Raw genomic sequence first — 26,109 nt, forward strand, 5'->3', positions numbered from 1 at the left:
CTCAACAAAGTAGGGATATATGGAACATACCTCAACATCATAAAGTCCTTATACGAAAAACCCACAGTTAATATCATTCTCAATGGGAAAAAACTTAGAGCCTTTCCCCTATGGCCAGAAACAAGACAATGATGCCCACTCTCACCATTACTATTTAACATAGTACTGGAAGACTTAGCCTCAAATAATCAGACAGGAAAAGAAATAAAGAACATCCAAATTCGCAAGGAGGATTCTAAGTTTCACTATTCGCAGAGGACATGATACTCTGTGTAGAAAACCCTAAAAAGACTCCACAAAAAAATTGCTAGAACTAATACATGAATTCAGCAAAGTTGTAGGATGTTTCTATAAAACAATAACAATGTAGCTTAAAAGGAAATCAAGGATTCCATCTCACTTACAATTGCACCAAAAACAGTGAGATACCTAGGAATAAACTAAACAGGTAAAATATCTGTACTCTGAAAACTGTAGAACACTTATGAAAGAAAATGAAGAAAACACAGGAAATTGAAAAGCATTATATGGTCATGGATTGAAGGACAAACATTGTTAAATGTGTATACAACCCAAATGATTCTATACATATAATGCAACCCCTATCAAAATACCACCAGCCTTTCACACAGAGCAAGAATCCTAAAATTTGTAGGGAACCACAAAAGACCCTGAATAGCCAAAGAAAGGCTTTAAAAGAAAAATGAAACTAGAGGCATCACAATTCTGGATTTGAAGCTATATCACAAAGCTGTAATAATTAAGAAAGTATGGTACTGGTACAAAAGCAGACATGTAGATCAACGGAACAGAGAGAAAACCCAGAAATGGACCCACAACTCTATGGTCAACTAATCTTCAACAAAGCAGGAAATAATATCCAATGGAAAAAGACAGTCTCTTCAACAAATGATGCTGGGAATACTGGATAGCAACATGCAGAAGAATGAAACTTACACCATGCACAAAAACAAATTCAAAAATGGATGAAAAACCTAAACGTGAGACAGAAAATCTTCAAAATCCTACAGCAGAACACAGGTAGAAACCTCTTTGACTTGGCTATAGCCACTTCTCACTAGATACATTGATGAACACAAGACAAGCCAAAGCAAAGATGAATTATTGGGTCAGCATCAAGAATAAATTTTCTGCACAGTGAAGGAAACAATTAACAAAACTAAAAGGTAGTCTATGGAATAGAAGGTATTTGCAAATGACATATCAGATAAAAGGTTAACATCCAAAATGCATAAAGAACTTATCAAACTCAACACCCAAAAAACAAGCAATCCAGTTAACGATTGGGCAAAAGACATGACAGACACTTTTCCAAAGAAGACAGCCAAATGGCTAACAGACACATGAAAAGATGCTCAATATCAATCATCAGGGAAATACAAATGAAAAAAACAACAGGATACCACCTAACACCTGTCATAATGGTCAAAATTAATGACATATGAAATAATAGGTGTTGGTAAAATGTGGAGAAAGGTGAGCCCTCTTTCACTGCTAGTGGGAATTCAAACTGGTGCATTCTACCCTATAACCCTGCAATTGCACTATTAGATACTTAACCAAAATCCTTCGGTTAATACAGATTTGAAGGGGTACAGCACCCTAGTGTTTATAAGAGCATTCTCAACAACAGCCAAATTATGGAAAGAGCCCAAATGTCCATCTACTAATGAATGGATAAAGAAGGTGTTGTGTGTGTGTGTAATGGAATATTACTCATCCATCAAAAATAATGGAATCTTGCCATTTGCAACAGTGTGGATGGAAATAGAATGTATTATGGTAACCAAAGTAAGTCAATCAGAGAAAGACAAATACCATATGATGCCACTTATATGTGTAATTTAAGGGGGAATACATGAACATATGGGAAGGGGGGAAGAAGAGAGGAAAATAATCCACAAGAGACTCTTAAAAATAGAGAACTGAGGGTTGATGGAGGTAGGTGGTTGGGCTGGATGGGTATTAAGGATGCCAGTTGTTATGATGAGCACTGGGTGTTGTATATAAGTCATGAATCACTGAATTCTATGCCAATGTAGAACTGAAACCAATATCACCACGTATATTAACTAACTAAAATTAAAATTAAAAAAAGAAATCATCATAGACCACAGGGCACAAGTCACATAAAAGAGGCTAAAGGGTTATGATATTAATTCATCTCTGTAAGGTTCTGGTAAATGGAGTGTTTCATGTGAGAAGAATGTGAATTACCACAGATCATAAACTGTGAAACATCAGGGATGAAGCGTCACCTGCACCAAGCTCCAGGCACTGGTGTTTATTGTCGATATGACTTTCTTCCCCTTATCTTTGTGAGGTGTCAGGAAAACCAACAAATACCAATGGTGAGAACACATACCAGCAATTAAGGTGTGACAACACCACTAAGGCTGGGAGAGAACAAGGCTTAGAGCCACTGGGATGCCAGATCTGTCTGCTCTCATCTCACCAAGATAAATTTTAACATCAAGTGAAAAAGTTCAGATGTAATTAGAAGGCTCTATCAAAAATTATCCCATCACCTGCCTTCTAAGGTTTTACCTGGTCATTTATAAGAATACTAGCTTCACATATGGTCTACATCCTATAAGGTCAAGTTAACAAGAATTAACTAATTCTTTAAATTGATCATTAGACTTCTGGGAAGATGGCAGAGGAAGAGGACCCTAAGTTTACCTCATTCCACAGATATAACTACGAAAGACTTACATCAGTGTAAAAAATGCAGAAAATGCCCCAAAGACTGGCAAAGAAACTCAACAATTAAAATGTAGGAGAGACTGAATCAAAGATGGTAGAGAGGGTGGAGATGCAGTTGGGAGGTAAAAGGACCCGCAGGATTGTCTGCAGAAGGGAAGGATGCCAGTGGCAAAGAGAGGGGAGAGAGACAGAAACAGGAAGAAATAGAAAAATTAAACAGACTGATTATCAGCAAAAAAATTGAATCAGTAATTGAAGTGCCTACATGGTTCAGTCAGTTGAGTGTCTGACTTTGGCTCAGGTCGTGATCTCATGGTTCATGGGCTTAAGTCACATGTCAGGCTCTACACTGTCAGCATTTGGGTTCTCTAACTCCCTCTCTCTCTGCCCCTGCCCCACTTGTTCTCGATCAAAAATAAAAATTAAAAAAAATTTTTAATTGAATCAGTAATTAAAACACTACTTGTAAGACAGGAGTCCAGGACCAGAAATAATTTACAGTTGAATTTTACCCAACATTTAAGAAGATTTAATACCTATTCTTCTCAAAATATTACCAAAAATAGAAGATGAAGGAAGGCTTCCAAATTCATTCTGAGTCCAGCATTACCCTGATATCAAACCCAGATAATGAAACTACCAAAAAAAGAGAACTACAGACCAATATCTTTTATGAACATAGACTTAAAAATCCTCAATAAAATATTAGCAAACCAAATCCAAGAGTACATTTTCAAAATCATTCACCACAATCAAGTGGGATTTATTCCAGGGATGCAAGAGTGGTTCAATATTTGCAAATCAATCAACGTGATATTTCACATCAATTAGAGAAAGAATAGAAAACATATGATGATTTCAATAGATAAAGCATTTGACAAAGAACAACAGCTGTTCATGATGAAAACTCTCAACAAAGTAGTTCTAAAGGGAACATATCTCAACATAAGAATGGCCAATATGAAAAACCTGCAGCTAACATCATACTCAATGGGGAAAATAGGAGCGCTTTCTCCTAAGGTCAGGAAGAAAACAAAGATGTCCACTCTCACCACTTTTATTCAATATAGTACTGAAAGTGTGAGCCACAGCAATCAAACAACAAAAAGAAAGAAAAAGGCATCCAAATTGGTGAGGAAGTAGTAAAACCTTCTTAATTTTCATATGGTAAGGTCCTATATATAGAAAATATAATACAGCAGAAAGAGAAATTAAGAAACCAACCCCACTTATAGTTCACCAAAAATAAAAAAACACCTAGGAATAAACCTAACCAAAGAGGTGAAAGATCTGTAGTCTGAAAACTATAAAATGATGTAAGGAACTGAAGATGACACAAAGAAATGGAAAGACATCCCATGTTCATGGATTGGAAAAAAAATATTTTAGCAATATCTATACCCCCTAAGCAATCTACACATTTAATGGAATCCCTATCAAAATACCAACAGCATTTTTCACAGAATTGGAGCAATCCTAAAATTTATAAGGCATGACAAAATATCCCAAATTAGCCAAAGAAATCTTGAAACAGAAAAGCAAAGCTTGAAATATCACAATTCCAGGCTTCAAGTTATGTTACAAAGCTGTAGTGATCAAAACAGTATAGTACTGGTACAAAAATAGACACATAGATCAATGGAACAGAATAGAAATCCCAGAAATAAGCCCACAACTGCATGGTCAACTAATCTTTGACAAAGCAGGAATGAATATCCAGTAGGAAAAAGACAGTCTTTTCAACAAATGGTGTTGGCAAAACTGGGCGGCTGCATTAAAAAGAATGACACTGGACCACTTTGTCTCACCATACACAAAAATAAACTCCAAATGAATGAAAGACCTAAATGTGAGACATGAAACCATAAAAATCCTAGAAGAGAGCACAGAAAGTAATTTCTCTGACATCAGCGGTAACCATATTTTTCTAGACATGCCTCCTGAAGTAAGAGAAATAAAAGCAAAATTAACCTTTTGGGACTACATCAAAATAAAAATCTTCTCCACAGTGAATTAAACAATCAACAAAACTAAAAGGCAACCTACGGAATGGGAGAAGATATTTGTAAATGACATATGTGATAGAGTTATTATCTAAAATATATAAAGAACTTATACAACTCAATACCCAAAAAAACAAATAATCTAATTAGGAAATGACCAGAAGACATGAACAGACATTTCTCCAAATAAGACATACAGATGGCTGACAGACACATGAAGAGATGCTCAACATCACTCATCATCAGGAAAATGAAATCAGAACTACATTCAGATATCACCTCACACCTTTCAGAATGGCTAAAATGAACACAGGAGACAACAAATGTTGGAGAGGATGTGGATAAAAAAGTATTGTTGGTGGGAATGCAAACTGGGTCAGCCACTATGGAAAACAGTATGGAGGTTACTCAAAAAATTAAAAAAAATATATTTAACTACCTTATGTTCCAGTAATGGCACTACTGAGTATTTACCCAAAGATAAAAAAAAAAAATACTAATTCAAAAGGATATAGACACCCCATGTTTATTGCAGCATTATTTACAATAGCCAAATTATTGAAACAGTCGAAGTTTCCATTAATAGATGGATGGATAAAGAAGTTATGATGATTATTCAGCCATTAAAAATGATGAAATCAAGGGGCGCCTGGGTGGCGCAGTCGGTTAAGCGTCCGACTTCAGCCAGGTCACGATCTTGCGGTCAGTGAGTTCGAGCCCCGCGTCAGGCTCTGGGCTGATGGCTCAGAGCCTGGAGCCTGTTTCCGATTCTGTGTCTCCCTCTCTCTCTGCCCCTTCCCCGTTCATGCTCTGTCTCTCTCTGTCCCCAAAATAAATAAACGTTGAAAAAAAAATTAAAAAAAAAAATGATGAAATCTTGCCATTTGCAATGACATGGATGGAGCAAGAGAGTATAATGCTAAGCGAAATAAGCCAGTCATATAGAAAAATACCATATGATTTCACTCATATCTGGACTTTAAGAAACAAAAGAAATGAACAAAAAGAAAGAGACAAATCAAAAAAACAGATTCTTAACTATAGAGAACTGATGGTTACCAGAGGGGAGGTAAATGGGGGAATGTGCAAAATATATGAAGGGGATTAAGAGTACGCTTATCTTGATATGCGCTGATTAATATATGGGATTATTGAATCACTATATTATATACTTGAAATTAATATAATATTATATGTTAACTATAATGAAATTAATGTTTAAAAATACAGAGATGGAGACAAACCATAAAAGACTCTTAAATACAAAGAACAAACTGAGGGTTGCTGGAAGGGAGGTGGGTAAGGGAGTGGGCTAAATGGGTGATGGGTATTAGGAGGGCAGTTGTTGGGATGAGCAATGGGGGTTATATAAAAGAGATGAATCACTGGGTTCTACTCCTGAAACCAATACTACACTGTATGTTAACTAAGTTGAATTTATGTATGTATATACATAAATGTATGTAAGTATGCATACATACAAACAAACAAATTGATTCTTTTTTTTTTTTGAAAGACAGAGCACAAGTTGGGGGAGGGGCAGAGAAAGAAGGAGACACAGAATCCAAAGCAGGCTCCAGGCTCTGAGCCCTCAGCACAGAGCCCAATGCAGGGCTCGAACCCAAAAACCATGAGATCAGTACCTGAGCCAAAGTCAGACGCTTAACCAACTGAGCCACCCAGGCACCCCAAACAAATTGATTCTTAATGTGATCTTCATTCCCCTGGTACAGAGATAAAGGTAAAAATGCCAGTGGCTTGTAGAGAGAGGAATCTTTTTGGGTTACATGATGGGAAAATGAAAGATCTGAATCTCCCCCAGTTACAAAAAGAAAAGTTGAAGAATATTGAGTTTTCTTTCCCTTGTACATATTCAGGATTTGAAAATGAGTTTTGTGCATCTGACAAAATGAAAGGAAGATAGAGGACAGTAGTAGTCATTCATGGTGATGGCCCATAATAATCACCCCCCAAAAAATTTATGTATATCAGATCTGAATTTGCTTCATGTACCTTTGCTGACACTTCTAGCCAAATATCCACTTCTCCTACAGGCTCATTCCATTTTGGACTCATCGATTTTGTCTTTATCACAGACACTCATCTTCCTCCAAGAGGGAAAGGCTACAAGAAATGAAAAGGAGCAATACCAGATCTTTAGAAAGCTATATCCTCATAAGTTTCTCTGGCTAATCCTAAAAGTAGGATTTTCCTACTTTTACCTGTTGTCTCCTGAGAAGCATGAATATTCTCTGCTTTCACCTCTAGATTTCCTGTTCCTTATACCAATGTGGTTTCAGGGAGTCACATTTTCATTACCAGATGTGAGCTTCATCATAGGCTCCACCCATCCAATGTTGTATAATCTCATCTGGGGTGCAGATAAGATACATCTGCCTGGAGTTGACATCCAATACTATATTTTTCTCATATTGGAAGGGTGAGATGCATCCCCCTGGCTATCAAGACAAATATGCTGCAGGCTACAGAACCCTGCACTACTTGGCATCACTGCCCATATGTTTGGCCATGATCTCATATTGATGCCCTGGACTCAGATTCTGTCCTACTGTAAGAATGCAATGGCCCTTAGGGCTTTTGTCTTCACAACCCTTATTATCCTTGTGTCCCTCTTTCTAACTCTCATCTCCTATAGGTACATTGCATGTTGTCACTTGACCTTTCATTATAGCAGCTACTAGAGGAAATAAAACCTTCAGTGTTTATATTTTCCTACTGTGTCTCTCCCATTCTACCACAAGATGATAGATTATTGATAGATGATAGATAAGTAGTAGACAATAGATAGATGATTTATAGATGATAATGGTATATAGATGATAAATATATAGATAGTGATTGATAGATGATAGATAGATAGATGATACATGACTGATAGATAATGATAGATAATTATTGATAGATAGAAGATAGCAATGGAGCAGATGATAGACACAGATCTCTCTTCAACAAACAGACTTCCATTGCCAAGACCAGGAAGACTCCTTATTGTCTTCTATGTAAACATCACCCTCAGTATCAATACCCTCATCAATACATTGAGAAACAAGGATGTAAAAGTGTCCATGAAGATAAAGATTGAGAAGGGGTAGGTGTCCATTTTGAGAAACAATTTTTAATCTATGCACCATATATATCAACTGATTTAGAATGAAGATAGTTCTGGGAGTGACCAAATAAATAGGGCAGGTGATGGCATGCTTATGCATTAGTATAGTATTCCTGAGTTGATTGTCCCTCACCTACTCCCAGGGACTCTAAATTATCCACCGTTCAGTAAGGGACTCTACTTCTGGACATTGCAATGACCTGCACGGATAAAAACTTGCCTTTACTGTAAATACTGGATTTTTCTGTTTTGACTCTGCTGTCAAGACAAATTCTTTAAGCTTGAGTGAGGGATAGAAAAGCTATCGAGAAGATAGACATAATGTACAATAATCAAGTATTTCTAGATTTATATAAAGTTACTACCTCAGCTTGAACCCTATTTTCCCATATGTGTTTTCCTACTCAGTCTTTCATGACAGCACCCAATATGCTCCTGCCTTTAGCCAAAGAAGAAATCACAAAGGAAATTACTTAGTATTTGAAGCAAAATAAAAATGAAAGTGAAAACTACTGAAATGTGTGGGATGCAGCTAAATCAGTGATTAGAGAAAAATTGATAGTTTTAAATGCTTATGTTGTTTAAAAGGGAAATGTCTGATACCAGTGATCTAAACTTCTACCTTAAAAGGCTAAAGAAGGAAGATAAGATTAAATAAAAAATAAAATAAATGAAATAATAAATATAAAAACACATTTGTGAAATACAAAACAAAACTATTAAAAATAACATATGATACCACAATTGATACTTTGAAAAAGATCAATGCAGACAATCTCTAGCTAGACTGATTAAGAACAAAGTGGAGGAGGGGCGCCTGGGTGGCGCAGTCGGTTAAGCGTCCAACTTCAGCCAGGTCACGATCTCGCGGTCCGTGAGTTCGAGCCCCGAGTCAGGCTCTGGGCTGATGGCTCAGAGCCTGGAGCCTGTTTCCGATTCTGTGTCTCCCTCTCTCTCTGCCCCTCCCCCGTTCATGCTCTGTCTCTCTCTGTCCCAAAAATAAATAAACGTTGAAAAAAAAATTAAAAAGAAAAAAAAAAGAACAAAGTGGAGGAGATACAAACTACGGGATCAGAAATGAAAGGGATTAGTACAGATCTTATAGAGATTAAAAGGATAATAAGGGAATATTATGAGCAATTAATCTGACATCTAAGGTGAAATTCATAGATCCTTTGAAATAAATTAATAACCAAAATAGATTCAAAAAGATATTTAAAATCTTAATACTTTGATACTAGTGAAAATAGTTTAAGTTTTAATTTAAAATGCTCCCACAAAGAGAACTATAGGTCTGTATGTCTACACTTGTGAATTCTATTAAACATGGAAGAAGACATAATAACAATGCAAAATAAACTCTTTCAGAAAATAGAGAATTCTTGCCAAGTCATGTAATGAAGCCAGACTTAAAATGGTATACAAACCATTCCAAGACATCACAAGAAAAGAAAAATACTGCTTAACATCACTCATTATTTTAGACCAAAAAAAAAAAAATCTTACCCAAAGATTAGCTAATGAAGCCCAGCATAATACTAAAAGGACAGTGAGCCATGATCAACTTGGATTTTTTCCCAGGAGGCAAATTAGCTTAATGTATGAAAATCAATTGTGAAATTTGCCATTTAATAGAATAAAGAAGAAAAAAACACAAGATTACTTCAGGAAATGCAGAAAAATCAGTGGACAAAGTGTCACACAGTTTCATGATAAACACTCTCAATAAACCAAGAATAGAAAGAAACTTTCTCAACCTGATAGAGGGCATCAATAAAATACAGCTAATAACATCATTATTGGTAAAAGACTGAATACTTTCCCCTTAAGATTGCAAACAAGGCAAGAATTTCTGCTCCCAGTTCTTCTACTTGTTAGTAACCCAGACATCATAGCAGGTGAAACAGGGAAAGGTAAAGAAATAAAAGGCATAGCGATTGAAGAGATAGAAATAAAAGCCTTTATTTGTGGATGACATGATTATATACTTAGAAAATACTCAGTGATCTATGTAAAAGCTACCAAAAATAAAATACGCATTTATCACAGTCACAGGATACAATGTCAAATTAAAAAAAAAAAAAAACTCAATTCTAGAGTAGGAGTTAAAATGGTGGAGCAGTAGGGGGACCCTAGGCTTGCCTCATCTCTCCAACACAGATAGGTCAACATCAAATCATTTTGAATACTAGGAAATTGATCAGAGGATTAAGAGAACAATCTGCATAACTAGAGAGAGAAAAGGAGGCAGGTACAAGTGCAGAGTGTAGAGTTGGGGGAGAAAAAAGCCGTGGTGCCATGGAAGGAAGGAAACCCTTTTTTCATAGAGGAGGAGAGAGGGGAAGAGAGAGCAGCACATCAGGTTCATGCAAGAAAAGTACTCCCCTGAAACCACTGGCTGGGGGATTGAGAGGAACAGACTATGGCAAGTTTTTTCAAACAGTGGAGCTGAATTTGGGAGGTTTTAGAAGTCTGCACCATTCTTCAGAGTTAATCCGGGTGAGCAGCTGTGCTCCTGGGGAGAAGGAGGATGGAGGCCTGGAGGTGGAGAGTGGACAGCACGGTGTGGGGATCCCCTGGGTTGTACTAGAAAAGAATGGTTCTGCTTCCTGCTATGCATTTGGAAGAGGTTATACTGCCTCCCCAAGGACAAAAAAACCTCGATGGCGCCTTTGAGCAGTTGTTCAACGGCAGGAGACAGAAGCACATGCAGAAAGCATATAACCTGGTCACAACCTTTCTCTGTGCTTCACCATAAAATCCTGGCCCCTGTACAGCCCTGTGATTGCTTTTCAGGAACAGGAAAGCACCAGACACAGCAATGCGAGCCTATTCTCTGAAGTAAAGGAGCAGACCTGTGACTTGCTGGGTCCTTTAAAATTTGGGGTTTTGAATCCCAGCAATAAAACATAGGACACCTATCGTGCTGGGCATGTTGATATTGCAGGCAGAGAAAGGTTGAAGCAGAGATCTGATGGAAGCCCGAGACAGAGGGGGGAGATTATTCACCTGTCTGTGAGGATTCCCTGAACAGCAGTGGGTGCAATGTCCCCTCCCAGGGATAAGAGAGTGGTGTGACACCATCTTCCTCTTACACAACACAACAGCCAGACTTCAATGAGCAACACAGCACCCTCATTAGAGGCTGGAGCCAATTATACCAAACCCCACCCCCTGTGCCCTGTATAGGCATTTCTACTAGGGAAGGCCTGACTGTGACCCACCACAGTGGTCATCTACCTCAGAGGACCAACACAAGCCCCCCGGTCCACATGCACCAAGTCTACAGATCATGGAGTGCTCCAAAGCATCAGATTCAGTTCTGGTAGAAAGAATCAGCTTCTTTCTTTCTTTCTTTCTTTCTTTCTTTCTTTCTTTCTTTCTTTCTTTCTTTCTCTTTCCTCTTTTACTCTTTCTTTTTCTTGAGAATCAAGTTTAGTTTTTTTATCTGTGTGTTTGTTTTTTGTTCTTTTTCCTTTTTTTGATAAGTCCTTTTGTTAATCAGGCGTATTTTAACAAACAAAGCAAAGAATATCTAGTTAAAGGCCCAAACACTCCCCACTTCAAGCAAGGAGGAAACCTGCCTCTGCAGGGGTTCCCCTCTGACCTGGGGGAAAAAGCAGCCAATCACAATAGAAGAGTGCACACAACATACATCAGAAACACTTCCTGAAGTGCCAGGCTCTGAACACTGTATGACCCCTTCTTAATACAGCATTACTCTCAGGTGCAGGAAACATAACAATCTTTCATAACATGCAAAAGACAGAAATCTAGACAAAATGACAAGACAGGGGAATTCTCCCCAAAAAAGAGGTCAAGAAGAAACCACAGCCAGGGATTTGCTCAAAACAGATATACGCAATATATCTGAACAAGACTATAGAACAATAGTAATAAGAACACTAGCTGGGATTGCAAAAGGCATAGAAGACACCAGAGAAACCATTGCTGCAGAGATAAAAGACCTGAAAAATAGGCCCCCAAAAAAGTTATAATGGAGATGCAAAACTGATGGGATGTAATCACAATGAGAATGGAAGAAGTATGGGAACAAATAGGTGACATAGAAGATAAAGTTATGGAAAATACTATAGCTGAAAGAAGACAGAAAAAGAACTATTAAACACAAATATAGACTTAGAAAACTCCGTGATTCCATAAAATACAATAATACCCATATCCTAGGAGTCCCAGAAGAAGAAGAGCAGGAAAAAGGGGCAGAAGGTTTATTTTAACAAATTATAGCTGAAAACATTCCTAATCTGGGGACAGAAACAAACATTCAAGTCCAAGAGGCACAGAGAACACCCCTCAAAATCAACAAAAATAGGTCAAAATCAAGATCAATATATTTCATAGTGAAATTTTTTAATGTAAAGATAAAGAGAGAATTCTTGAAGCAGCTAGGGACAAAAGGTCCTTAACCTACTAGGGTAGAGACATATGGTTAGTGGCAGACCTGTCCACAGAAACTTGGCAGACCAGAAGTGAGTAGCATGGTATATTGAACATACCAAACAGGAAAAAATATGCTGCCAAGAATTCTTTATCTATGAAAGCTGTCATTCAGAAGAGAAGGAGAGAGAGAGTTTCCAAGACAAGAAAAACTTAAAGGAGTTCATGAACCCTGAACCATATCTGCAAGAATTATTTAAGGGGAAACTTGGAGCATGAAACAGAGATGTAGATCAACAATATAGAAGGGAATAGACAATCTACAGGAACAGCTACTTTACTGGTAATACAATGGCACTAAATTCATATCTATCTATAATTACACTAAATGTAAATGGGCTACATGCTCCAATCAAAAGACATAGGGTATCAGAATGGATTTTTTTTAAAAGACTGATTCATATGCTGTTTCTAAGAGATTTGTTTTATACTCAAAGACACCTACACATTGAAAGTGATGGGGTGGATAACAATGTATCATGCTAATGGACACCAAAAGAAAGCTGGAGTAGCCATATGTATATCAGACAATCAAAGACTGTATTAAGAGATGAAGAAGGGCACTCTGTCATAAGTAAGGGATTTATACAACAAGAAGACCTAACAATTATAAATATTTATGTGCCTAACTTGGGAGCAGGCAAATATATAAATCAATTAATAACACACTTAAATAAATTCATTGATAATAGTACAATAATAGTAGGGAATTTACACTTACAGCAATGGACAGATAACTGAGGCAGAAAATCAATAAGTAGACAATGGCTCTGAATGACACGCTGGACCTGATGGACTTAACAGATATATTCAGAACATTTTATCCTAAAGCAGCAGAATCATATTCTTGTTGATTGCACATGGAACATTCTCCAGAATAGATCACATAGTGGGTCACAAAACATCCCTCAAATAGTACAAAAAGATGAGATCCTACCATGCATATTTTCATACAACAATGCTATGAAATTTGAAGTCAACCACAAATACATAGAGTTTAAAGAACATCCTACTAAAGAAAGAATGGGTTAACCAGGAAATTAAAGAATAAATTAAAAAATACATGGAATCAAATGAATATGAAAACACAACAGTCCAAAACCTTTGGGCTGCAGCAAAGGCTGTCATAAGAGGGAAGTATATATCAATCCAGGCCTTCCTAAAGAAGGAGGAAATGTCTCAAATACACAGCCTAACATTACACCTAAAGGACAGGAAAAAGAACAGCAAATAAAGCCCAAAACAAGCAAAAAGGGAAATAATAGAGATTAGAACAGAAATAAATGATATATAAATTTTAAAAAACAGTGGAACATATCAATAAAGAAGGAATTACTTCGTTAAAACAGTTTTGAAAATTGACAATCCCCTAGACTTATCAAAAAGAAAAGAGAAGGGGCCAAAATAAAATCACATAAAAAAGAGGAGAAATCACAACCAACACCACAGAAATTCAAATGATAAGAGAATATTGCAAGCAATTATATGCCAGCAAATTGGACAATATGGAAGAAATAGATAAATTCCTAGAAACATATAAACTACCAAAAGAAAGAAATAGAAAATTTGAACATACTGATAACCATGAAAGACATTGAATCACTAAACAAAAATCTCAAACAAGAAAAGTCCAGGGTCAGATGGCTTCCCAGAGGAATTCTAACAACCTTTAAGGAAGAGTTAAAGCCTATTCTTCTGAAACTGTTCCAAAACAAACACACAAACGAACAAAAAAACAAAATAAAAACCAAGAAAAGGAAATGGAAAGAAAACTTCCAAACTCATTCTGTGAGACCAGCATTACCCTGATTCCCAAAACAGACAAAGACCCTACTAAAAACCAGAAACACAGACCAATAACCCTGATGATCATCAAAGCAAAAATTTTAAACAAGATTCTAGCAAATCAAATCCAAGAGTACATTAAAAGAATTATTCGCCATGATCGAGTGGGATTTATCCTGGAGTGCAGGGGTAGTTCAATATCTGCAAATCAATAAATGTAAAATACCACATTAATAAAAGAAAGGATAAAATTCATATGATCTCAATAGATGCAGAAAAATCATTTGACAAAGTAGAGCATCCTTTCTTGTTAAAAACACTAAGTAAGTAGGGATAGAAGGAACATACCTCAACATCATAAAAGCCATGTATAAAACACCCACAGTTAATATCATCCTCAATGGGGGAAAACTGAAGCTTTTCTCCTAAGGTCAAGAACATGACATGGATGTCCACCCTAACCACTGTTGTTCAACATAGAACTGGAAGTCCTCACCTCAGCAATCAGACAACACAAAGACATAAAAGGCATCCAAATAATCGAGGAGGAAGTAAAACCTTTCCTCTTTGCAGATGACATGATATTCTACTTGGAAAACCTGAAAGACTCTACCAAAAAATTGCTAGAACTGATACATGAATTCAGCAAAATCACAGGATATAAAATCAACATACAGAAATCTGTTCCATTTCTGTATACCAGTAATGAAGCAGCATAAAGAGAAATCAAGGAATCAATCACATATAGAATTGCACCAAAAATCATAAAATCCCTAGGAATAAACCTAACCAAAGAGATCACAGATATGTTAAATGTCTATATTACCCAAAGCAATCTACACATTCAATGCAATCTTTATCAAAATAACGCCAACATTCTTCACAGAATGAGAACAAACTAATTTAAAATGTGTATGGAACCACAAAAGACCCTATATAGCCAAAGTAATGTTGGAAAGAAAAGTTAAGCAGGAGGCTTCAAGCTCTATTATAAACCTGTAGTCATTAAGGCAGTATGGTACTGGCACACAAAATAAAAAGATACATAGATCAATCAAACAGAATAGAGAACCTAGAAGTGGAGCCATAACTATAAAGTCAGCTAATCTTTGACAAAGCAAGAAATGATACTCAATGGAAAAAAGACAGTCTCTTCAACAAATGGTGCTGATAAATCTCGACAGCAACATGCAGAAGAATGCACCTGAACCACTTTCATTCACCATACAAAAAAATAAATTCAAAGTGGAGGAAAGGCCTAAATGTGAGACTAGAAACCACCAACATTTAAGAGGAGAACTCAGGCAGTAACATCTTTGAATTTGGCCACAGCAACCTCTTATTAGACATGTGCCACAGACAAGAAAAACAAAAGCGAAAATGAACTATCGAGACCTCATCAAGACAAAAAGCTTCTTCATAGTAAAGGAAACGATCAACAACACTAAAAGGCAACCAAAGGAATGGGAGAAGATGTTTGCAAATGACATATAGGATGAAGAGCTAGTATCCAAATATAAAAACCTCAAACTCAACACCCAGAAAACAAACAACTTAGCTAAGAAATAGGCAGAAGACATGAATGGACAATTTTCCAAAGAAGACATCCAGATGGCTAACAGACACATGAAAAAATTCTCATCACTCATCATCAGGGCAGTACAAATAAAAACCACAATGAGATAGCACCTGACACCTTTCAGAATGACTAAAATTAACAATTTTGTAAACAACAGATGTTGGCAAGGATGTGGAGAAAAGGGGAACGCTCTTACACTGTTGGTGGGAATGCAAACTGATGCAGCCATTCTGGAAAACAGTATAGAGATTCCTCAAAAAGTTAAAGATAGAACGACCCTATGACCCAGGCATTGCAAAACTAAGTATTTATCCAAATGATACAGAAATACAAATATGAAGTGGTACATGCACCCAAATATTTATAGCAGTTGATATATAGTTCTATATCAACAATAGCCAAATTTTGAAAAGAGCCCAAATGTGCACTGAGTGATGAACGGATAAAGAAGTGGTGTATATATATATATACAATGGGATATCAGTTGGCCATCAAAAAGAATGAAATCTTGCCATTTTCAATGATATAATACACCACTGCGTATTATGCTATGCAAAATAAGTCAGTCAGAGAAAGACCAATAACATATGATTTCACTCATATGTGAAATTTAAGAACCAAAACGATTATCATATGGTGAGAGGAGAAAAAATAATATGACATAAAAACAGAGAGGGAGGCAAACCATAAAGGATTCTTAACTATAGCAAAAATACCAAGGGTTGCTGGAGGGGAGTTGGGTGAGAATGGGTTAAATGAGAGATGGGCATTAGAGAGGGTACTTGTCATAAGCACTGGGTGTCATATGTAGATAACTAATTACTAAATTCTTCCCTTGAAACCAATACTACACTCTATGTCAACTAACTTGAATTTAAATAAAATCTTGAAAGAAAAAAATAAAAATAAAATGATTAAACAAAATGAGATACTCAATTTTATTTCCATGCCAGTCACAATGACATTTGGATACATTGGCATCCAAAAACATGGGATGAATTTTGCAAGATATGTACAAGATCTGTACAATACAAATTTCAAATGATTCTAAAAGAAATTAAGGTGTAAATAATTGGAGATATGAGCCTTGTTCATGGATCAGAAGATTCAATATTGCCAAGATGTCAATTCTTCCCAAATCGGTCTATAAATGCAATGCAATCCAAATCAAAATACTAACAGGCTTCTTTTTAGAAATAACACATTGTATTTCACTAAGGTTAAAAACTTAACCTTTGAAAGACATGATTACAAAAATCATACCATAGCCTGAAAAAAATATATTTACAAAACATCTATCTGATAAAGGACTTGTGTCAATAATATATAAATATATCACTTAAAAACTCAATAAGGAAGATGAATGACCCAATGAAAAAAAGATAAAATATTCTAACTAAAATTTCACAAAATAAGATATATCAAGTACATGAAAAGTTAGTGAACATCCCCAGTCCTCAAGGAAATGCAAATAAAAATGCAATAAAAAAGGAACCCTCATACCCTGTAGGTAAGAATGCAAACTGGTGCAGCCACTGCAGAAAACCCTACAGAGTTCCCTTAAAAAAAGACTTACCACATGATCCAGTAATTCCACTACTGGGTATTCACCCAAAGAAAATGAAAACACTAAATCAAACAGATATATATGCAACCCTGTGTTTATTGGAGCTTTATTTATAGTAGCCAAAGTAAGAAAGCAACCAAAGTATACATCAATAGATGAATGGATAAAGAATATGTGGTTGGTATAGATAGATTAGCTTTATATAGATGATAGATATAGATGATAGATATAGATACAGATACAGATGATACAGATAGATATAGATTATATATATATAGATGATATATAGATATGTCACAATGGGAAATTGCTCAGCCATAAAAAATAATGCAATTATCATTAAAAAAAGAATGAGACTGCCATTTATGAGAACATGGGTGGACCTAGAGAGTATTATGCTAACTGAAATAAGTCAGACAAAGACAAGTACCATTTAATTTCATTAATATGCAGATACAAAGAGACAAAATAAATGAACAAACTAAGGAAGAAAGAGAGAAACCATATGAACACACTCAAATACAGAGGACAAACTAGTGGTTGTCAGGGGGGAGGTAGGTGGGGATGGATTAAATAGATAAAAAAAAGATTAAGAGGTATAAACTTCCAGTTATAAAATAAATAAGCCATGGATATAAAAAGCACAGCATAAGAAATATGGTCAATAAGATTGTAATAACATTGTTTGGTGATGGATGGTGACTACACTTATCTTAATGAGCATTGAATAATGTATAGAATTGTTGAATTATTATGCTGTACACCTGAAACTAATATAATACTGTATGTTCATTATACCTTAATTTTTAAAAACCCACAATGAGATACAACTATAAACCTACTAGAAAAGCTAACAGAATAAAGGTTGACAATACCAAGTGTTACAGATAATGTGGACAGTTGGAACTCACGTATACTGCTCTTTGCAGTGATCATGGTACAGACACTGTGAAAACATTCTGACAGTTTCTAATAAATGTGAACATATACTAAGGACATGATCCATCAATTCCACTACTACGCATTTACCCAAGTTAAATGAAAATTACATACACACACAAACACTTGTCTACTAGTTTTCATAATAGTATTACTCATATTAACCAAAAAGTAAATACTCCCAAAGACTATTATCAGATATAGTGGATATAGTGTACATTATTCATACAATGGAATTCTAGCCATCACTTAAAAGGAAGGAGCTACTGACACATGCATAAATTTCAAAGACATTATGCCAAGTGAAAGAAGCCAAACTCAAAGATTACACACTGTATCATTACATTCATATGACATTCTAAAAAAAAAAAGTCAAAACTATAGTGAAAGAAAACTGCTGCTTAAGGCTGTAGATGGATGAAGAGAATTAATTGCAAAGAGCACAGTGTTCTTTTGGGAGTCATGCAAACGTTCTATGTCTTCATTGTGTGATATTTACATAATTTATACATTTGTCAAAACTCATTGAACTGTACATTTAAATGGATGGATTTTATTGTATGTAAATTATACTTCAATAGACCTGAAAAAAGACAGCCATTTATCTGCTGAAAGGCTGGAGTGGGGGAGGCTGTGTGGTTCAGTGTGTTGAGCGTCCAACTCCTGGTTTTGGCTCAGGTCATGATCTCGTGGTTTCATGAATTCACATCAGGCTCCGCACTGACACTGTGGAGCTGCTTGAGATTCTCTCTATCTCTCTCTGTCTTTCTCTCTGCCTCTCCCCTTCTCATGCTGTCTTTGAAAATAAGTAAATAAAACATTGTTTTTAATAACAGAAAGGCTGGAGCCCTACATGAGGTATTCCAAATGGTAATATTTCTAGGGAGGCAGGAGGAGTCCATGTTTTCATATTTTATAAAGTTTGTGTGATATGCAAAGGGATTCTGTCGCATGACTTAATATTAAAATTATTATTTAATAAAAATTCTATTACATGCATGAGCCTTGTTGTGGATGGGTTCAGGGATTCTACCTTCTATCAGTGATTCTGATACACACACACACACACACACACACACACACACACACATTTTTAAGGTTTTTTTAAAAGTAGAAAAAGAAAAGAAGTCTACCTGTGCTGTATTACTGGAGAGTCTCTCCCACCCATGACTCATCAGTATTATTATTTACCACTAAGAGTCATAAATTAAAGGATACGGGTCAATTTTCTTTTTAACATTAAAAGAAAGAATAATGATGTTTAAAAGAAAAGTTTTAACGTACCGTCAATATGTTATTAGTAAAGCCCAATCAAAACAAATTAAATACATATTGGTTTCTTTGGTTTTACTGAATAGTATCATCTTCCTACAGGAATTACAAATCGTATTTATTTTTCAATATTTATGGCCAAACTCCTTGTTTTCTTTTAAATTTCATTTATTTAGGGGTGCCTGGGTGGCTCAGTCAGTTGAGCGTCCAACTTTGGCTCAGGTCATGATCTCTCAATTCGTGAGTTCTAGCCCCACATCGGGCTCTGTGCTGACAGCTCAGAGCCTGGAGCCTGCTTCAGATTCTGTGTCCCCTTCTCTCTCCGCCCCACCCCTGCTTGTGCTCTGTCTCTCTCTGTCTTTCAAAAATTAATAAACATTAAAAAAATTAATTTCATTTATTTATTTGTTTGTTTACTTATTTTAATATTTTTGACAAAGAGAGAGGGGGAGGAAAGGGGCAGAGAAAGAGAGAGAGAGAGAAAGAGAGAGAGAGAGACAGAGGATACAAAGCAGGCTCTGCACTGAGAGTGGAACGCCCAACATGGTGCTCAAACCCACAACTGTAAGTTCATGATCTGAGCTGAAGTTGGACACCCCTTGTTTTAAACTTTTGAAAGCTACCCTAACTTATTAGCACTGTGCACAGTGACAAATTAAGTCATATAATGATACTTTATTTTTTTATCTTACATTGTTATTTCTCCCACCAGAAAATGAGTTCTATTCAGGCAAAAAGAGTGTTTTATTCATCTATTTTAGCAAAACCTCTGAAATCTAGAAGATATTTAGCTATTAAAGTAAATGAATAAATGAATGAGTAGATGAATAATTGGATGGGGGGACAAATGAACTATTTTGAACAGATATATCTTTATATTGTTCCATGCAACAAGCATATAGACCCATAGAATAAAACACTATAATATAGTATCTTGAAAAAATATGCTTTAACGAAAGAATTGTCATACATCTTGTCACCATTTTGCTAAACTGAATGCCTGTCAATGATCAAAACTCAATACATGTATATCTTTACCATAGTGCTCCATCTTTTTGTAGATATTATTGCTTAGTCCATAATTTAGCATATTATTATGTTTTATTTATTTTTAAAGTTTTTATTTATTTATTTTGAAAAAGAGAGAGACAGTGGGGGATGGACAGGAAGAGAGAATCCCAAGCAGTGCAGAGCCAGATGTAGGGCTTGAACTCATGAACCATGAGATCATGACCTAAGCCAAAGTCAAGAGTTCAATGCCTAATTGACCTGAGCCACCCAGGCTCCCCTTAACATATTATTTTTAAAAATCATCCCCTAGGGGTGACTGGGTGGCTCAGTCAGGTAAGCATCCAACTCTTGATTTCAGTTCAGGTTATGATCTCTCCATTTGGTGAATTCAAGCCTGCATTGGGCTCAGTGCTCTGTGGAGCCTGCTAGGGATTCACTCTCTCCCTCTCTCTCCTTCTGTCCCTCCCCCACTTGTGCTTTCTTTCTTTCTCTCTCAAATTGAATAAATAAACTTTTTAAAAAGTCCCTAATTTCTATGGGCACTAAATATGGAATTATTAAAGATTAAAGTGTTACAAATCAAAAAAGTTACCTTTAGATAATATTTTAGAATTAGTCAATAAAATGTTTCCAAAGTTAGGACTGAACTTTCGTCTATGCTTACTGGGTTGTAAATTAAAATAAGTATCAAAGAAAAGGGAAACCACCATCCAAGATGGACGAGACTGAACAAAAGTTGCAGGATAAAAATCGTGTTCTATCACATCTCCCACTCCCATCCCACTAGTCTCCTTACTGCCCTTCTACATCTTTGTTTTTGAGAGTGTAGATTAGAGGGTTGAGGCTAGGTGTGACAACAGTATAAAAGAGGCCAATGAACTTGCCTTAATCTTGAAAACTTCCTGATGGTGGCTGCAGATGTATGTGCATGACTGGAATGAAAAAGAGGGAAACAACCATAAAATGGGCTCGACATGTCTCAGAGACTCTCTGAAGTCTGACTGATGACTGCATTCTAAACACAGCCAGGGCAATGGCATCATATGAGCTGAGAATAAGGATGAGTGGTATCAGGACGAAAATGGAGCTCATGATCAGGAGGGTCAGCTCGTTAGCACGGGCATCAACACACGATAATCAGAGCAGTGCTGGAACTTCACAGAAGAAATGGTCCACTTGGCGATGTCCACAGAGGGGGACCCAGAAGGTAAAGGAGGAATGAAGTGCTGAGGCGATAAAGCCACTGACCCAGGAAGCCATAGCCAACAGGTGGCTGAAGCAAGCATTCATGACCATGGCATATTGCAGGTGTCTACAGATAGCTGCATAACGGTCATAGGACATGAACACCAGGAGGACGCACTCTGGTTCCCAATGCGAGGACAAAGTAAAATTGAGTCATGCAACCAGCATAAGAGATGGTATTTTCTGGGCCCCAGAGGGTAACCAGCAACTGAGGGATGGAGTTGGTGGTGTAGCAGAGATCCAGAAAAGAGAGGTTTGAGAGGAAGAAGTACATGGAAATGTGGAGATGGGCGTCCAGGCATGACAAGACAATGATAAAGAGGTTGCCTATCAATGTCGTCAGGTAGAACATCAAGATAAGCACAAAGAGAATTACTTCCAGATGAGGCCAATGAGAAAAACCTAGTAAAGTAGCCTTCAGAACTTATATGATTTCCCATCATCATTCACTGTTTCCCAGTACCTGAAGAAAGAATCATAAACTCAAAGGCTGCTTACTCATTGTTAAACACTGGCCAGTAGACTGGGGAAAAAGTATGCCATTTCCAAAATGCTCTTGTTTCAGTAACATTTTTATAGTTTTTATGTTCATTCAGATGTTTCTTCCTGTTGTGGACACTATCAATAACTTCTCAAGTGAATGAGTTCATTTTATGAATCCCTAAGGTAGTATTGGATAAACAAAGATTGAAGATTATGTTCCATAGCCAAGAAGACAATTTTCATGAAAAATTACCTTTTTAACAAAAAACTTTCAATTTATTCCTCTTTTATGTGTTTTCAGGCTACTTCCAATTTTGTGGTTTCAGAGAAAGGAATATCTCTACTCTTAATAATCCTACATAAATGAGAACTTACCATGAGATGAAAAACAACTCAGTAACAACTTTAAAATGTTAATATTGGGTGAAAAAAATACATTTCAATTGCATTATGATTATAGGAAGAACAAAATATTCTATTCATTCATGTATGTTAGCAACTTATTTTTTGACAAAAAAGAAATAACATCAACTGGAAATATAAACAAAGGCACAGTGTGCACACACACACACCAAAAATGAGCATTCACACTATGAGCTAAGCCAAAGGTCTTAATCCTAATCGAGAAGTGAAATAACGTGGGGGATTTGGTGATGGAATGCTTCCGATCATAAATGAGACTACAAATAATTTTGAAAGACCAAAATGAAATTACAGAATTGAAGAAAATTGCAGAGGAAGCAAAAGAAAAGGGAGGGTGTTTGGAGTAGGAAACTGGACAGGAACCAGTTGTGCTTGGGACTGAATGTGTGTGAATCCCAACCTGTGAGGCATGGACAACAGCTGGAAACACAATTTCCACAAAAATTTCACATGCTCTAGAACAGCAGCTAAGACATTTGAACTCAAAGTTATAATTTATAATTATTCCACATTAGGTTTTCTATAATTTCAAATTGAGCTTCTGAATAGAAAACTCACTGATTTTTAATAGGAAAAGATATGTGAATATTGCATAAAATCCAGTCATTAGTTTACCTTGTGGCTGTTATTTTGTGAAAAATAAAGTTAAGAAACTCCACTGTGCATTAATAGTTTGGTTTTCATTTGCTTATTTTCTCTTGTGTGTTACCAATCTTTCATAGAAAATACTAACACTTTATAATTGCTGCTAAAAGATGTAGTAACCCACATTTACATGTTCCCAGATAGCTTTGCCCCTCCACGTCTCCCCTCACTCTCTGACAGAAGACAGCAATCACAAATTCAGCCAGAACAGACCCGCATGCAGTCTTTTGAAGACTTTTACTAGCTCAAATATTGTAATCCTAGCACTTGAAAAAAATGCAAGGGATGTCTAATTGGTGAAGTTACAGCTGGAGAGATAGGAACACTGAATGTGGCCCAAGATTGTTAAGACCGATTCTCAAGTATATCTATACACCATTTTATGTTATTCATAATGTAATTGTCATGAACCTCACAAGGAATGGGGGAAATTTTCCAAGGTATTTCTTTTTTATTTCCCTAAAATGAAAGATAATACACCACAAAATATTTTAACTCAAATGCTGTAGGTGTTTCCTCTGAGGTAGGCACAACTGTCTTGCATTACAAAGAAAGCTGCCTGAATTCCTCACTACATTAATTAAAAGAAGGCAGCGGTTTTGTAACATTTCCTAAACTGCTATACCAGTCATTGTTCAGCATTCTCCTAGAAGTGAAGAGGAATAAGAGATAAGGAGCAAACTATCCATAATTCAAAAAAAGAGAAATTTAGAGATTTATGGCTTGATTTTCTTCTTAGTGGAAAAGAGGGACCTATCAAAGGCAGCTTTAGAATTGTGGAATAAAATATCTCTCTATATTCTTCGAAGTCAGACATTATGGGGAAATGGATGGCATAGTCCTTTCGTCTCACCCCAGTGTCACTAACAGACATTCTCCTAATTCCTTTCATGTCTGTGACTTTGAACTAAACCTAGATCTTATGCAGTGCTCTCTCAACTTTTCCATACTGACCTTCCTGTATTTGTCCACTCTCCCCACTGTTCTCTTTGTGGTCTATGCTTTACCATTTACAAACCAACAAGCTCTCTAGCTGTCATGAAACCTGAGAACATCGACCTGTCTTCCTATACCAACTGTGCTAATGTTCAAAATCTAACCATGGAAAGCAAAGTCTAAAACAAACTGTAGTTATCATCACATAAAAGAAAGCCTGGGCTTGTCCAGAAGATGTGCTTTGAGCAGAATGCAGGAATGCTTTAGGGCATTTAAGGTATCAGGGTATGAAATCCTTATCCCAGAGCAAATAGGGCCTTTAAGGAAACAAAATGAATAATGTGACATTATTTCCTTGACTGAGACCATGGGGAAGACAAATTCCAAAATTGCAATTAATACCCTTCAAGTAACTGTCAGAATGGTGTGATGTTCACAAGATAAGACTCTTCACAGAAATGCCTTGAACATGATGTTGCCCTTTTACTGGGACGCCACAGAAGTTATCACCAACCAACCAGAAAAAGGTGCTTTGAATTGTATTGTCAATGAAAGGAATGGATTCTGCTGATTCACCTGATTTTTCCCCTGCTCCCCATGGCGGTAAAGCCCAAATTTACCAGACAACTGGCGAGAAGTAAGGGAGATTCAGGAGCCATGAAACAGAAAAGCTGGAATACATTAAAACTCACCTTTTCCTTGTTAACCTGGAACTTACTCTTTGAGAGCCAACCTATACCATTTATGCCTTCCTGATTGTCTTTAAGATTCAATTACAAGTTCATGCCAACAAAAGTTGAGAAAATCTATGTAAGAGCATTTAGAGCCCTAAATCCAATCCTTCCCTCAGCTTAGAGGATAACTGCCATGTCTATTCTCAAGCCAACAGAACTCTGGTATTTCATTCTCTGGAGAGGTCTCTAAACTACAGGTTGCCAGGCACATACCTTAACTAAACCCTAAACCTAACCCTAACCCAAACTCATAATTCCTAATCCCTAATTGAAATCCTAACCTAAACCTAACTCCTAGAGATGTCTTTGAACTACAGGATACCAGACACATAGTATAACTCTGGGGTTAACACTAACATTTCCTTAAACTTAGCCCTAAAACTTACCCTAATCCTATATATATGAGGGGGGAAATGTGGTATATATAGATAAAATGGAATATTACTCAACCATAAAAAGAATAAAAGCTTGCCATTTTCAATGATGTGGATGGAGCTAGAGTATTATACTGAGCGAAGTAAGTCAATCATACAAACACAAATACCATATGATTTCACACATATGTGAAATTTAAGAAAAAAAATGAACAAGCAATGAGAGAAAAAAGAGAGAGGTAACCCAAGAAGCAGACTCTTAACTATAGATAACAAACTGAGGGTTATCAGAGGAAAGGTGGGTGGGGAATGGGTTAAATGGTTGATGGAGATTAAGGAGGGCACTTTTTGTGATGAGCACCTGGTATTGTACAGAAGTGTTGAATCATTACATTCTACACTTGAAACTAGTATTACACTATATGTTAACTAACTGGAATTTATATAAAAATTTTAAAAATCAAAAATAATCCAAATAATCTCTCAAACCTTTTACACTGAACAAACAAGTTATCTCTACCATTTGTTTATTATTTCAAACATCATCCATTGACAACTTTCCTTGGCTTCCCATTAAAATCCCTGTGTCAGGAAGGAATTTTCATTTCCTGATAACTAATCACACTGCTAATGCTGTGGCCTGTTTTCTGTATTGCATGTCAACTCATCTGAGCCTAGCAGGAGTCATATACATTCATTTACAAGACTTAGGTTTGCATCTCCCTTATCCCCTCCAAACTCTAGCAGTGTTTTAGTTCTACAATGAACCAAATTTATCTCACTTGCCTTTCATATTTG

The 26,109-nt window shown here is 36.4% G+C and overlaps 1 protein-coding gene and 1 pseudogene across 1 annotated transcript in view; both read right to left on the reverse strand.

Moving 5' to 3' along the window:
• Positions 1-26,109, reverse strand: part of LOC101086059 (olfactory receptor 2J3) — a 47,490-nt gene that overhangs the window by 17,041 nt on the left and 4,340 nt on the right. Inside the window, 1 exon segment of the mRNA XM_045057032.1 lies at positions 6,744-6,854. The gene's annotated coding sequence lies outside the window, so the exon portion shown is untranslated.
• LOC123385265 lies at positions 20,944-23,788 on the reverse strand (annotated as a pseudogene).

Source organism: Felis catus, chromosome B2 (genome assembly GCF_018350175.1).
Source record: "Felis catus isolate Fca126 chromosome B2, F.catus_Fca126_mat1.0, whole genome shotgun sequence".
NCBI classification, from domain to species: Eukaryota; Metazoa; Chordata; class Mammalia; order Carnivora; family Felidae; genus Felis; species Felis catus.